This window comes from Schistocerca gregaria, chromosome 3 (genome assembly GCF_023897955.1).
Source record: "Schistocerca gregaria isolate iqSchGreg1 chromosome 3, iqSchGreg1.2, whole genome shotgun sequence".
Lineage (NCBI taxonomy): Eukaryota > Metazoa > Arthropoda > Insecta > Orthoptera > Acrididae > Schistocerca > Schistocerca gregaria.
The window spans coordinates 656,268,243-656,281,545 of NC_064922.1; the positions used below are offsets into that span (position 1 = coordinate 656,268,243).

Consider the following 13,303-nt stretch of genomic DNA (forward strand, 5'->3'; position numbering starts at 1 on the left):
ATTGACTGGGCTTAGTCCACCAATTTTTTCTAATATGCCACTAGGCATTGATCCTCATATTTATTGTTTGTCACTAAGTTTGAATAATTCTTTATGCTTCAGCGAGTTTCTAGTTAGGTTTATCTGGAGGTCACTATTTCCTGAAATTGTTAAGTAGGGAGAACGCTGGGGTTCCCAGCTGGAGATTAATTCTCTTGCAGTATTAATGTTGTTGTAATTTTTCTTTTTAACCTGTCACTGTTTGTGATTTGCAGTTCATCTTTAGGAGATTAATACGAGACTAAGTCAATTATTATCCGTGATTTACTTATATTTTTGAAACTTCCTGGCAGATTAAAACTGTGTGCCCGACCGAGACTCGAACTCGGGACCTTTGCCTTTCGGGGGCAAGTGCTCTACCAACTGAGCTACCAAAGCACGACTCACGCCCGGTACTCACAGCTTTACTTCTGCCAGTATCCGTCTCCTACCTTCCAAACTTTACAGAAGCTCTCCTGCCCGCGAAAGGCAAAGGTCCCGAGTTCGAGTCTCGGTCGGGCACACAGTTTTAATCTGCCAGGAAGTTTCATATCAGCGCACAGTCCGCTGCAGAGTGAAAATATCATTCTGGATACTTATATTTTTGTTTATTTTGGTAGTACTGTCGTTTTACGTAGATGACGCATGCTATGTTTATTTGTTGTCATATCTTTACAATTTTCAAGGTGCTAGGTTAGTTTCGTTATCGCTGCCGTGCTGTTAATCATGGCTGCTCCGCTGTCTATTTGCACCAAAGAAGAGCAACGTTCAGTGATCCGTGTTTTGTGGTCTAACGGCGTATCAGGGGCCGAAATTCATCGAAGACTTTCGGTACAGTACGGGAACAGTGTTTTGCCACAACGGAGTGTCTACGAATGAATTGAAAAATTCCGAAATCGTCGCACAACTGTTGCGCACGATGAAGAAGGTGGACGACCGTTTACCGCCACAAATGAAGAAACTACTGAGCGTTCACGTAAAATGATTCTCTTAGACAGACTATTGACTATTGACAAAATGGCACATCGTCTGAAAATTAATCATCCACAACAGGCTTGGGTTTCATAAAGTTTATGCAAGATAGGTCCCAAAACAACTCACACAGTTGCGTAAACAAACGCGCTTGGACATCTGCAAAAAACATTTGGATCGCTTTGGAAACGAAGGGCACAACTTCTTAGACAGGATCATTACTGGTGGCAAAACATGGATCCATCGTTACGAGCAGGGGAGTAAACGGCAGAGTATGGAATGAAAACATCCAAATTAGCCGTCCAAGAAAAAGTTCAAGACCCAACCAGAAAAACTGATGCTTACGGTTTTTTGGGACGCACATGGTCCAGTACTGGAACATTATGGGGAAAGGGGCACAACAATAAACAGTGTACGTTACAGTGAGATGCTTACTGCCAGGCTAAAGCCTGCAATTCGAAGCAGACGCCGAGGATTGCTGTCAAAAGGCGTTGTGTTGCACGACAATGTCTGTCCGTATACTGCTGCCCACACTGCTTAAACGCTCCAGAAACTGAAATTTGAAGTACTGGATCATCCACTATATAGTCCCAATCTTGCGCCTTCTATCACTTGTTTAACGGGCCATCGATTTGCCTCGAACGAAGCAGTGAAAGAAGCGGTGTATTCCTGGCTCGCAGCTCAACCAAGAACCTTCTTTTATGAGGGCATCAGGCAGCTTGCACAACGATGGACCAAGTGCGTTGAAACGCAAGGACGCTATGTCGAAAATTATTTGATTACAATGAAATCTTGGGTTGGGTTGTTTGGGGAAGGAGACCAGACAGCGAGGCCCATCGGTCTCATCGCATCAGGAAAGGACGGGGAAGGAAGTCGGCACTGCCCTTTCAAAGGAACCATCCCGGCATTTACCTGGAACGATTTAGGGAAATCACGGAAAACATCAGGATGGCCGGACGCGGGATTGAACAGCCGTCCTCCTGAATGCAAGTCCAGTGTGCTAGCCACTGCGCCACCTCGCTCGGTCAATGAAATCTGATAACTACTTTGCGGACAATAATTGACTTACCCTCGTATAATTCTGAAAGGTGGTATGTTCAATATAATACCGAAACTTTTACAGAGCAAAAAGAACTGCCAAAACCTCCACCTCCTAAACGGAATATTTCCTCTGAACATCAGGTCATTTCCTGAAAAAAATTGCCCTGTCAATAAAACTGACTGTTGGCCTAGGACAACTGAGAACTGCTTGCACTCTTCCTGGATCAATCATCGCTCTCTCTGAAGTGAGAATGTGATCCGAAAACCTGAATCAATCTCTGTGCAAATTCAACCTTATCTGGATTAACCGTCAACCTAGCACGACATAATCTACCACGGACAAAAGATCTATATGCTCCTTCATAATCTCACCATACACAATTAGATCATTAAGATAATGGATCTCAAACTCAAACGTGAAAAATGGAATCCATGAATTATGACAATACCACCGATCCAGTGGTTATACCAAAAGGTTCTCTTAAAAATTCTAATAAATTTCAGTGTGTAATGAATGCAGTGACACCCGTAGTGTCCTCTTGCATGGGACTCTGCTTGTATACCTGGTTCAAATCAAAACAGTAAACACCACTCGACCCTTGAACCAGGCGAAGCACGAATTGAGATTGGAAACCGGAACAGATTTAAAAATTACCTTTTTTTTAGTTCCCTATAATTTACAGTAGGTCTTGAGCCTCCCCTTGGTTTGGAGACTAAATATACCGGTAACGCATAATGTGATTTTGACGACGCAATGACACCAAGCTCCAACATCTTCTCAATGTACCTTTGAAGTCCCTTTACTCTAAGTGGCGATAAGGAATTCAGGGCCTTCCTAAGAGTAACTGGCCTGTGTGCTCCATTTTATATTCCAAATACGAAGTGAATCCGGATCCTGAGATCTGTAGCCGGCCGCGGTGGTCTCGAGGTTCTAGGCGCGCAGTCCGGAACCGTGCGACTGCTATGGTCGCAGGTTCGAATCCTGCTTCGGGCATGGATGTGTGTGATGTCCTTAGGTTAGTTAGGTTTAAATAGTTCTAAGTCCTAGGGGACTGATGACCACAGCAGTTGAGTCCCATCGTGCTCAGAGCCATTTGAACCGGTTTTTTTTTTTTTTTTTGAGATCTGTATTTTATGTTCCGAAAGCGAAGTGATTTCACATTCCGCGGTCAAGACATCATCAAAGCCTGCACAGACAATTCTGAATTGTGTTGGAGCTAATGATCTAAATATCTTACATCGCCTCACATGCTGTATTTAGTTGTTGGTCTCCATACCAGGTTATGCTTCAGCGTAGATGAATTTCACCAAGGTCGCATTTATAAGTACGCCGTGAAACACGTACAATGTTAAGCCTTGAAGAGCAGTAATGGGTGTGTGGCTTGATTGCCCTAGTTGGTTGTTAGTTCTGGTCCATGACTTGGGTGTTGTAATTAGAGGTCTTTTTAAGTATCGCAAAAAAATGTAACTCTAGCCTTCTACTCAAGTTCTGCTCGTGGGTCTGAGGGGGTTTTCACTATCAAACGGCTGCCGGGGGTAACAAAAATTTCATTTTCAGTACTTCATATATTTACTGATCGAATAAAAAATTTAAAATGCTATCGCAATCAAACAAAATAAGTCGTGCTCTAAAGTTAGGAACTGTGTACGCGTCTGACGGAAGCGTAACTCACAGCGTGCAAAATACCGAGAATATATTCATCCAGCATTTAAGAGTGAGAGCACGTAGCGCCTTCCGTTTTTGGTTTCAACTTTTTCATTAGTCTGTGGATGAATAAGCCGCAACTGATTTATTAGACATAAAGGTTTTACAAGCTCAACGTCAAATATTTAACACATTACAACTAAATGAGACGTTGGAAGGTGTTTTATACTCTAGTGTCCAAAAGTTAAGCATAATCACGAAAAGAGGAGATATTTCCTTACCAGGATGGCGGAAGGATAGTTAAGTTCATAAGGCTAAGATACACATTAGTAAGTAAATAACAAAACTGTGGCACCATTTCCACAACAAAAAACGCTGTTGATAGAGGATATGGTTACCTCTAACAGCTACATACACTGCACAGCGACGTGACAAGCTTTCTATATGGTATTTCAAGAGCTCTCTTAGCAGTCGATTCCAGTCCACAGCAAGAGATTTCTGGAAGTGTCCTTGTTGGAGGTTGGTTTGATGCAATTGGCTGCCCTAATACATCCCAGGCATATTCTACAAGGTTCAGATCGGGGAACATCGCTGGCCAGTGCATGCAACAGATATCTTCAGCTTCAAGAAATTAATGCGTCAGAGCAGCTTGGTGCTTACGGGCGTTATCCTCCATATAGAGTAAGTCCGGACCTACTCGACATCAGAAAAGGCGAACATGTGGTGTCAGTACCTCATCTGAGTGTTTACAGTGTTTCTCCTATCACCAACGAAGATATGCAGCTCCGTACACCTATTCTACATTATGTCTCCGCAAACCATGATACCATCACCTCAAAACGTTGTCTTTTCACTATGTTCCTGGGGCTGTATCGGCTCCCAGGTTCTCTCCAGAGTAATGTGCAACGAGAATCATTTTGCAAACTGAAGCGGGCTTCATCTGTGAAGTTTACATTGTACGCCTTTGTGCTGGAGGGAACGTGATGCACACGACCGGACGTAAGGCAAACAGGACTGCGGCTCTGAACCTCCAGTACACAGTTTGTCAGGAAACAGTAACTGTTGAGGCAGGAGCTCTGCAGTTATTTGTCTTCCCAGCGTACTTCAATTGCGTCAGCAGTGAGTGCCAAATATCGGACCTGCTGTGGGCAGGTTGTTCTCGGCTGACCTTCTGCTGACCTACGACGAACATCTCCTGTGTCACAAAACCGTCGTCATATCCTCGAAATGACACTTTGAGGTACATCCAAGAATACTGAAACTTTGGTCTGTGTCTGACCTGCTTCCACGCGGCTGAGTGTTTTTCCGTGCAAAACAGTGTCCAAATGGCGCCTTCGTGGCATTAAATTGTCAGCTGCATCAACAGACTCTCAGTATGAGAAGACGAACAAGAAAGACAAGAGCGGTCTAACCAAATGTTTGAGTTTACCCTTCGGTTACGCTTCTATTCAGAGCACAGGAGCAGTAGGGCAAACTATGTATGGTCCCACTATGCACTGTTGCCATATTTACTCAAGATAGCGGATCCAAGATGGCGGCGATAGATATGGCAATGTGATATGAATGGGCCCTGAAGGACGTGGATCTGCTTCAGACTGCGGTACCTGTATGTAATTTGGGGAGGCACCAATGGATCTGCTTCAGAGTGCAGTACCTGTATGTAGTTTGGAGACGCACCATAAGGCAGTAGCAAACTCCTCGTCCTTCTTCCAGTTCCGGTACTGACTTTTTTACTACCTTGTGTTGCAGGAGCAGGCTTCGTTTGGCGCTGACTTTACATATTGCACACTTTGGCGGAGCTACGACAACATGTTCCAATTTCCGCCGAATGGTAAAAACACGGTCCTGTCCCCCTAACTCAGGTCACTCTGTTTCGACACGGGTTGCAGAAGCTAGTAGATACAGCTCTCTCTGGTTTATGCTCAGTTTCTACTTACACTGGAACGATCACATGAGCAATGCTGCAGAACTGGCAGTAGCTGCAAGAGTCATAGGGACTATCTACAATTTTACGGTAGCAGATAGGTTCCAAATAGGTGACTCGTTTTGAGATAGGAGAGTGCCAGAAATATGATTTACTAGTGGTTGCAATCATTACAAAACTTCTCCATATGATCCAATGTAGGCATGTGGTTGAATGGAATGATTTGATTCCAAATCGCAGACAGCATTTCTACCAGGAAGCATAGCACTAGCAATCTGAAAAGCCTGTATACATTTCTAACGTGGTTCAAATGGCTCTGACCACTATGGGACTTAACTTCTGAGATCATCAGTCCCCTAGAACTTAGAACTACTTAAACCTAATTAACCTAAGGACATCACAAACATCCATGCCCGAGGCAGGATTCGAACCTGCGACCGTAGCGGTCGCGCGGTTCCAGACTGTAGCGCCTAGAACTGCTCGCCCACTCCAGCCGACCATTTCTAACATGGATACTCGTGAGCGCCTGTAGAACCAAGACCGCTTGTGACAGTTGCATAGTGGTTGTGGTCATGTTTTATTTTAACATCTGGGGGTTTGTAAGACGATTACACCTCTCTTTCTAACATACAGTGTCACCACTCGCAGAAGAAACTTATGAGACCGTTCCACCCATCGCCGATTTTCACTCAGTATTGTTTCGTATCGCCAGCAATCAGTTTCAGGCGAAGTATTGCACTTAGTATTATAGGGTGAGTGGTATGTTCATCTTGAGCATCAGGCTTATAAAGTATGTGTGTGTGTTCCGACATGTGCAAAGAAAAGACTACGTCCAATCGTAAGGGAAGGTTTAGATCTGATTTGGAATACTGTGACAGCAAAGGGAAAAGTATGTCAAGATATTTCTATTTCCAGAGCCACAGCCGTCAGCAGGGTGTATTAACGATACTTCACTCATTGCCGAATGCCGTCCAACTGAGACTGGGAACGTAATATTTAATTGTAAGTACAGTGATAAAATATATATGTAGCCAGCTTGCTGAGAAGATTCTGTCTGGGGATGGGTGGCGCAGGGGGCGGCGGGCTGTGGCAGGAACGATTCACGTTTCCGGCTAATGGCAGGGCCAGAAACAATAATGCGTTTGTGCTGAGGGGAACCGATCCCAACTTTGTAAGTTCGGAGAGCGATCTCGTTCCTCTGAGGGCGCTCTGGTCTCGCCTTTGGGGCGAATGACTTGTGACCATCGGCTGTGGTGGCTGACTGCCTGACCTAACAGGAAATATCTAGTGCTGCGAGGAGTATATACTGTGCACGTGCTTATGCTGTCTGTCTTCGCGGTATGTGTAGAGTGTCTGACGGTCGATAGGTATACGCATGACGCAAAAGTGGTGATTTTGTATGGTGCAGGATACGAATTGTATAGTTACTACATCGACACAGTATGCGGTGATATATTATTAGGTAGGCGATCGGCTTCATGCTTAATATTCAATCATCCGCTCTCAGTGGCAGAGCAGCGTAATTGAGCAAGTGTCTTTCCATATTTGATGATCTACAGACTACTTTTGCCGGGTTTGGCTGTCAGTGCAATATGGTGATCTGAACAAAATAGCTTCGCTGTTGAAAGTCTCGTGTGCAGAAAAAAATGGCAGACAGTGCTCCCACATTGGCAGCAGCAGCAGTTTAGCAGGTAAATTCAGTAAGAGCCAGTTTCTGAAAGCACTGCAGAAAATCTATAGCACATCCAGAGGGAGAATTGGCTGTTATTTCCATAGACATGAGACATCAGTATTAGATTGACAGCCTTTTAGCTGCACCTGTGTGGGTTAGCCACAACACAGACATCCCTCACTCGGCAGTTAGGTCTTCGCTGGGTCAGCGGGTACACCTGGTAGCTGACTAAATATGTACGTGGCCAGAGGCATCTCACATGTCCCAATAGGGTCGCTAAGGAGAATGCACCCTGTGCTATTCTGGGAAGCATTGCAACAGATTTCTGTAGACCATTCAGAGGGAGGCTTGGCTGTTATTTATATTAAGAATCTCTTAGCTGCATCTGCGAGGGTGAGTCACTTGGCAGTTAGGTCTCTCCTGGACTGCAGGTACAAAGGCTATGCATCATCGTGCCAGCAGCGGTAAACAAATCACGGCCCAGAGGTGTCTCGCAGGCTGAACCAAAGTGCTCAAGCTGCCCCGGTGTGTTCGCCTTGGAACCTTTGCAGAGAACAGTTCGCACATACATTGTGGTTGACAATAGTTCGAAAGTGTTTTTATGTGGAGTTAGTGTTTGTGTAGCGCATTATTTTTGGCTCTTTAAGCGTTATGAGCGTGTTTGCGCAGCGTTTTACAGGCACTATTTTGCCAATTTTATGTGTAGCGAACATGTCTGTTGCATTATTTTGTGAACATATCTGTAGGTTGTGCATTGCATTACTTCGACAGTTTATAATTAGTGAGTGTGGCTGCAGAGCGTTTTACATGCATTATTATGACAATTTACGAATTGTTTGCGTATCTGAACATCAGTGTATGGCATTTATCGATAATTTATGAGTAGGATACGTTCGATGAACCTGGATAGTATCGGTACATGTATTCCACTGTTAGCGGTATCAGAAAGGTTTTCGGTTATAACATCTGACTCGGTCGTTCCAGGGCCAGGGTCCATTACCTCAAGCGGATATATTAACTTTTTCCATCAACATAAATTTTTGTAACATCATCACAGAATCACCCTGTATTCCCACTGATCATAAGAATAACGTGAACCGTATTTTAGCAGAAAAGCACGTTCTATTGGGTGAAACGAATTTAATAACGGGGCTTTGGTAGAAAGACGAAAGAAAAAGAGGGCAGTTACATGGAAAGCTGTGAATAATACGATGGAACCAACGAAATCAAACCAAAATCTCGATACGTACAGGATTGGGCAAATAAACGTGGCCCGGGCATGTGGTTGTGAACGAATGCATTAACGGAGGAGGAAAATTACTTCCAACAGGACAGAGCAACTGCCCATACAGCCGGCAGAACCTTGGACCAAATTTACATAATCTTCACTCCTGAAAGATTCGTTAGCAGAGGTCAGTATGTTCGCCGCCCTAACTCGCCACTCAGGTCACCTAATCTGTCAGTAAGCGTTTACTTTGTGTGGGTAGCCCTCAAATCTAAGGCGTATCGTAAAACTGTAGCAGAGCATTTCGGATGAGACTGCAGTAATTCCAGCACTACAGCTTCGATCCACCTTCAGCAAATTGATGACCAGGGTCCAAACGTGCCAAGAGATGAAGGCAGTAACTTCGAACATCTGCTATAGTCAGGTTGGTACTTTATTCCCTTTCCTCTGCTTGTTTCTTTATACGCTGGAACTCTGTTCTCTGGGCCACTTTTATTCGACCCATCCTCTATAAAGGACGTATGAAAACAGTGTCCCATATTTTAACCGAGGACGGTAGTTCAGATGGCTCAAATGGCTCTGACCACTATGGGACTTCTGAGGTCATCAGTCCCCTAGAACTTAGAACTATTTAAACCTAACTAACCTAAGGACATCACACACATCCATGCCCGAGGCAGGATTCGAACCTTCGACCATAGCGGTCGCGCGGTTCCAGACTATAGCTTTAGAACCGCTCGGCCACCACGGTTGGCGAGGACGGTAGTAACCAATATCATAAAAAATGTCCTATAAACATATTTCGAGGGACAAATAATTCTGAAAGAGACGATTCTCTCCTATCATAAGTGTCTGTCCGTTGGTACTACATGTGCTGCTCCATGTGGTTATCACTCATTGTTACGGATTCTCCAGCCATCCAGAAATGAATCTCGCCTCATTTGCAAATAAAATATAAACTGTACACGGCTCCTTCTTGGAAAGCATTGACAGAACTGTAATCTGGGACTGTATTCTTGCATCCTGAGAGCGTGCACACATTACAATTGATGTACATAAGATAATTCCCCTTGCAGACCTGACCACTCAGGAACGTCGTCTTTGCCTTCAGTAGGGCCTTACTTGTTTCAGAATCGTCTCGTACTCGTCGCAATACTAGCCCCGCCATATCTGGCGTGCGAACCGTATGAGGTCTGTCGCGATCCTTTGTTCTTGCCTCAAATGATCCCGGCAAATCAGTGGAACAACCTGTTCAGCTTTTTTTTCCAGGTGGAATACGGCAATGAGAATGTCATTTGCTGCAAATGGCACGTGTCTCTAGATTAATAGCAATGTCTAAACCACAGTAAAATACTGTGTACGCCATTTTCTGCGTGGCGCGACAAGATTCCTTTTTATTGTTTATGTTGATCGCTCTCCATTCTTGTTCTTAAGATGTCAACCAATACTCAAAAACCGAAATAGGAGTAATCCGTTGAATTAAAGACCCATAACACTGACAACGATTTGCAACACAATTTTGGGACGTATATGGTATTGTGTTTTAACATTATGAATTAACTCTAAGAAAACGATGTACTGACGAATAGGTAGCACAGGATCAGAAAATACCGTTATTGTCAATCTAGCCCAGCTCTTTATTCTCTCGACATAATGAGAGCTATCAGCATGGAATCTCAAATTGATTCCAAGGCTTTTGACACCGTCCCTTACAAGAGACTTCAAATCAAATTGCTTGCCTATCGTGTCAGTTGTGGGCCTGGATTCGTATCTTTCCGTCAGAAAGGACACAGTTCGTAGCAGTCGACGGAAAGTCATATAATAAAGTATTCCCCAGGGAATGATTTGGGTAAAAAAAAAATGACTCAAATGGCTCTAAGCACTATGGTACTTAACATCTGAGCTCATCAGTCCCCTAGACTTATTACGACTTAAACCTAACTAACCTACGGACATCACACACATCTATGCCCGTGGCAGGATTCGAACCTACGACCCTAGCAGCAGCGCGGTTCCGGACAGAAGCGCCTAGAACCGCTCGGCCAGAGAGGCCGACGATTTAGGTAATACTCTGAGAAGTCATCTCAGATTGTTTGCAGATGATGCTGTCATTTACCGCCTAGTAAACTCATATGAAGATCGAAACCAACTGAATAATGTATTAGACAAAATGTCTCTGTGGTACTACAGATGACAATTTATTCTAAATAAGGAAAAGTGTGAGATCATCCACTTGAATGATAAAAGAAGTCCCTTAAGTCATACAAAACTGCCGGCTGTCAATTCGACTAAATTACGAACAACTTAAATTTAAAGAACACGTAGACAATTTTGTGGGGAAGAAGGGTGCGTTTTAATGGGACAGCAGTTAGAAGGTGTAACAAATCCAGTGAAGAGTTTGCCGGTAGTACGCTTGTCCGTCCTCTTCTGGAGTACTGCTGTGCGATATGAGCTCCTCACCACATAGGATTGACAACCAATGAGTCGAAAGAATGGCAGCTCACTTTTTATTATTGCGAAATAGGGGAGGGAGTGTCACGGATATAGTATGTTCTTTGTGGCGGCAATCATTAAAACAAAGGTGTTTTTCGTTGCGATGAGATCTTGTCACGAAATTTCAGTCACCAACTTTCCCGTCTGAATGCGAAAATATTTCACTGAAGCCATCCTAAAAGGTGACAATGATCATCGCAGTAAAATAAGAGAAATCAGAGATCACACGGAAAGATTTAAATGTTTAGGCCTGCGGCGCACCGTTCGAGAATTGTATGGTTGATAAATAGTGTGAAAATGGTTCAATAAACCCTGTGCCAGGCACATAATGGTGAACTGCAAATTAGTCTCTTAGATTTAGATGTAGTATAGTAAAATTCAGGTACATGCTGTGCTTCCTGGTATTTAAATTATAATTTCTAGCAGTATAGTTTTGTACTGAACTGATTGTAGTGCATAGTACCGTTTCTTTTCTGATACTGTCAATTTTTACGGGAAAAACCCTTGTTTCTGATGATGTATAGCGTTTTAAGTTTTCCATATAGTTACTTAACTAGAGTTTTATTTTTAATGAACGCCACTACCACCCTAATCTAAATAATTGTAAAAAATACTAAGAAGTACGGAAAGATAAGATACGTTTGTTGTGAACTGGAAACTGGTGACTGGACTCCTTACCACTGTTAATGTTGTTCACACTTCGCTCTTACCCGGATGCTAGCTCAACTTGACAACGATACGTACGTCTTGTGTAAGACAATTGTATGTGCTATGACAAGCAACAGTATCACAATCCGAGGACTATGAACAGACACAAACACAAGCTATTACTGACTGCCCATATTCGACATAAGTAAAATAGTTTACATTTCAACACGTATTTATTTCGTCGCAGACGTTCACGGCACTTTGTTTCTAGTTTTGACGTGCACTGTCTCCCGTAAGAACATGCGACAATTTTTAACACCCTGTATGCAGCGTGTTGTATGCAAAGTGGACATGCAAAAAGGGACGCCTGATTGCTGTGCTGTATCATTTGTAAATAATATCGCAGACGCTGAGTGCACCCACGGTCCTAACGGAAGGTAACCGTTCCTAATAGAAGGTAACTTGATATACATGCATTATATGTGAGCATGCAGGTAAAGCCGTGGATGATAAGCTAATACATCTACAAAAAAAGTAAAGCACTCATCAATTCGAAGATTGTTATGAATACAAAGGTGCCTTACTAGGCATATTCCTGATGGAGGTGGTATGCCGTTGCCTTCCTCTGACCTTTGCACTGGCTTACCCGTTCAGTTGAAGGAAGCCGGACTACAGTACAACTCGGTATTTTTACATCAACTAACATTGCCAGAGGCGAGAGGGGAACTGCTAAGCGACACAGACACAGACACACACACACACACACACACACACACACACACACACACACACACACACACAGAAAAAGTGAATTACCCAGAAGACATGGTCTTATTTAGAAACTTCGTATACATACACACCATCAGTGGGTAACATAGTCAAAAGTGGTCATTAAGAGGATGTGAAAACCATTTCAGAAATGTACAATGAACGGCTACAGTGCATACGCATAATTTGCAACTTTTGAATGGTTTTTCGTTGTACTGAGTGTGCTTTAGAGTTTCTCGCGTTTAATGCTGCATACCCGTGTGAGACGGCGTTGTCTGTGCCTGACTGAGTTCGGAAGGAACCTTCATTGTGAGTCTCCATTTTTCTGGCTGGTCGAATCGTCCAGATTCCAGAATTGTGGGCCATTCGGATGTGACTGTAGCTGGACGTTGGGCTGCATACGAACGTGAAGGCAGGCACAGTTGTCGTCAAAGTTCTGGTCGACGAAGCTCCACCCCCACGTGGGAGGATCGTCGTACTGTGCACGAAGCACATCGTAACCCTTTGGCATCCCGCCTGCCATCTGAGAACAAGTAATGGCCCCCCTGCAACATTTCAAGTCGTCTTGCATCAGTGGTCGGTCACTAGCAGCAGCCGAACAAGGGAATTACTGCCCCATGCATAAGCTGCCGGTAACACCCTAGCTCAGACAATTGTGTATGGAGTGGTCCCGGACCAGGAAGCTGACGCATGGTGTCGCACAGTGTTCAACGATGAATCGCCGTACAGCGCTACCCCAGATAATAACTGTCGGCGAATATGGTGACGACCTGGGAACAGATCGCAATCGTTCAATGTTTTGCAGAGGCACAGTGGTGACAGTTTCTGGTGCTATGATGTGAGGAGCCTTCGGTTGTACCTTGACGTCACAGCTGCTAATGACTGATGGAACCTAAT

General features: G+C 44.0%; 1 non-coding gene across 1 annotated transcript; it reads right to left on the reverse strand.

Annotated features, from left to right (window-relative positions):
• Positions 1-343: 343 nt before the first annotated feature.
• On the reverse strand, positions 344-418 carry Trnas-cga (transfer RNA serine (anticodon CGA)). Its single transcript has one exon. It is a non-coding gene; the product is annotated as a tRNA-Ser (tRNA).
• Between the last annotated feature and the right edge of the window lie 12,885 nt (positions 419-13,303).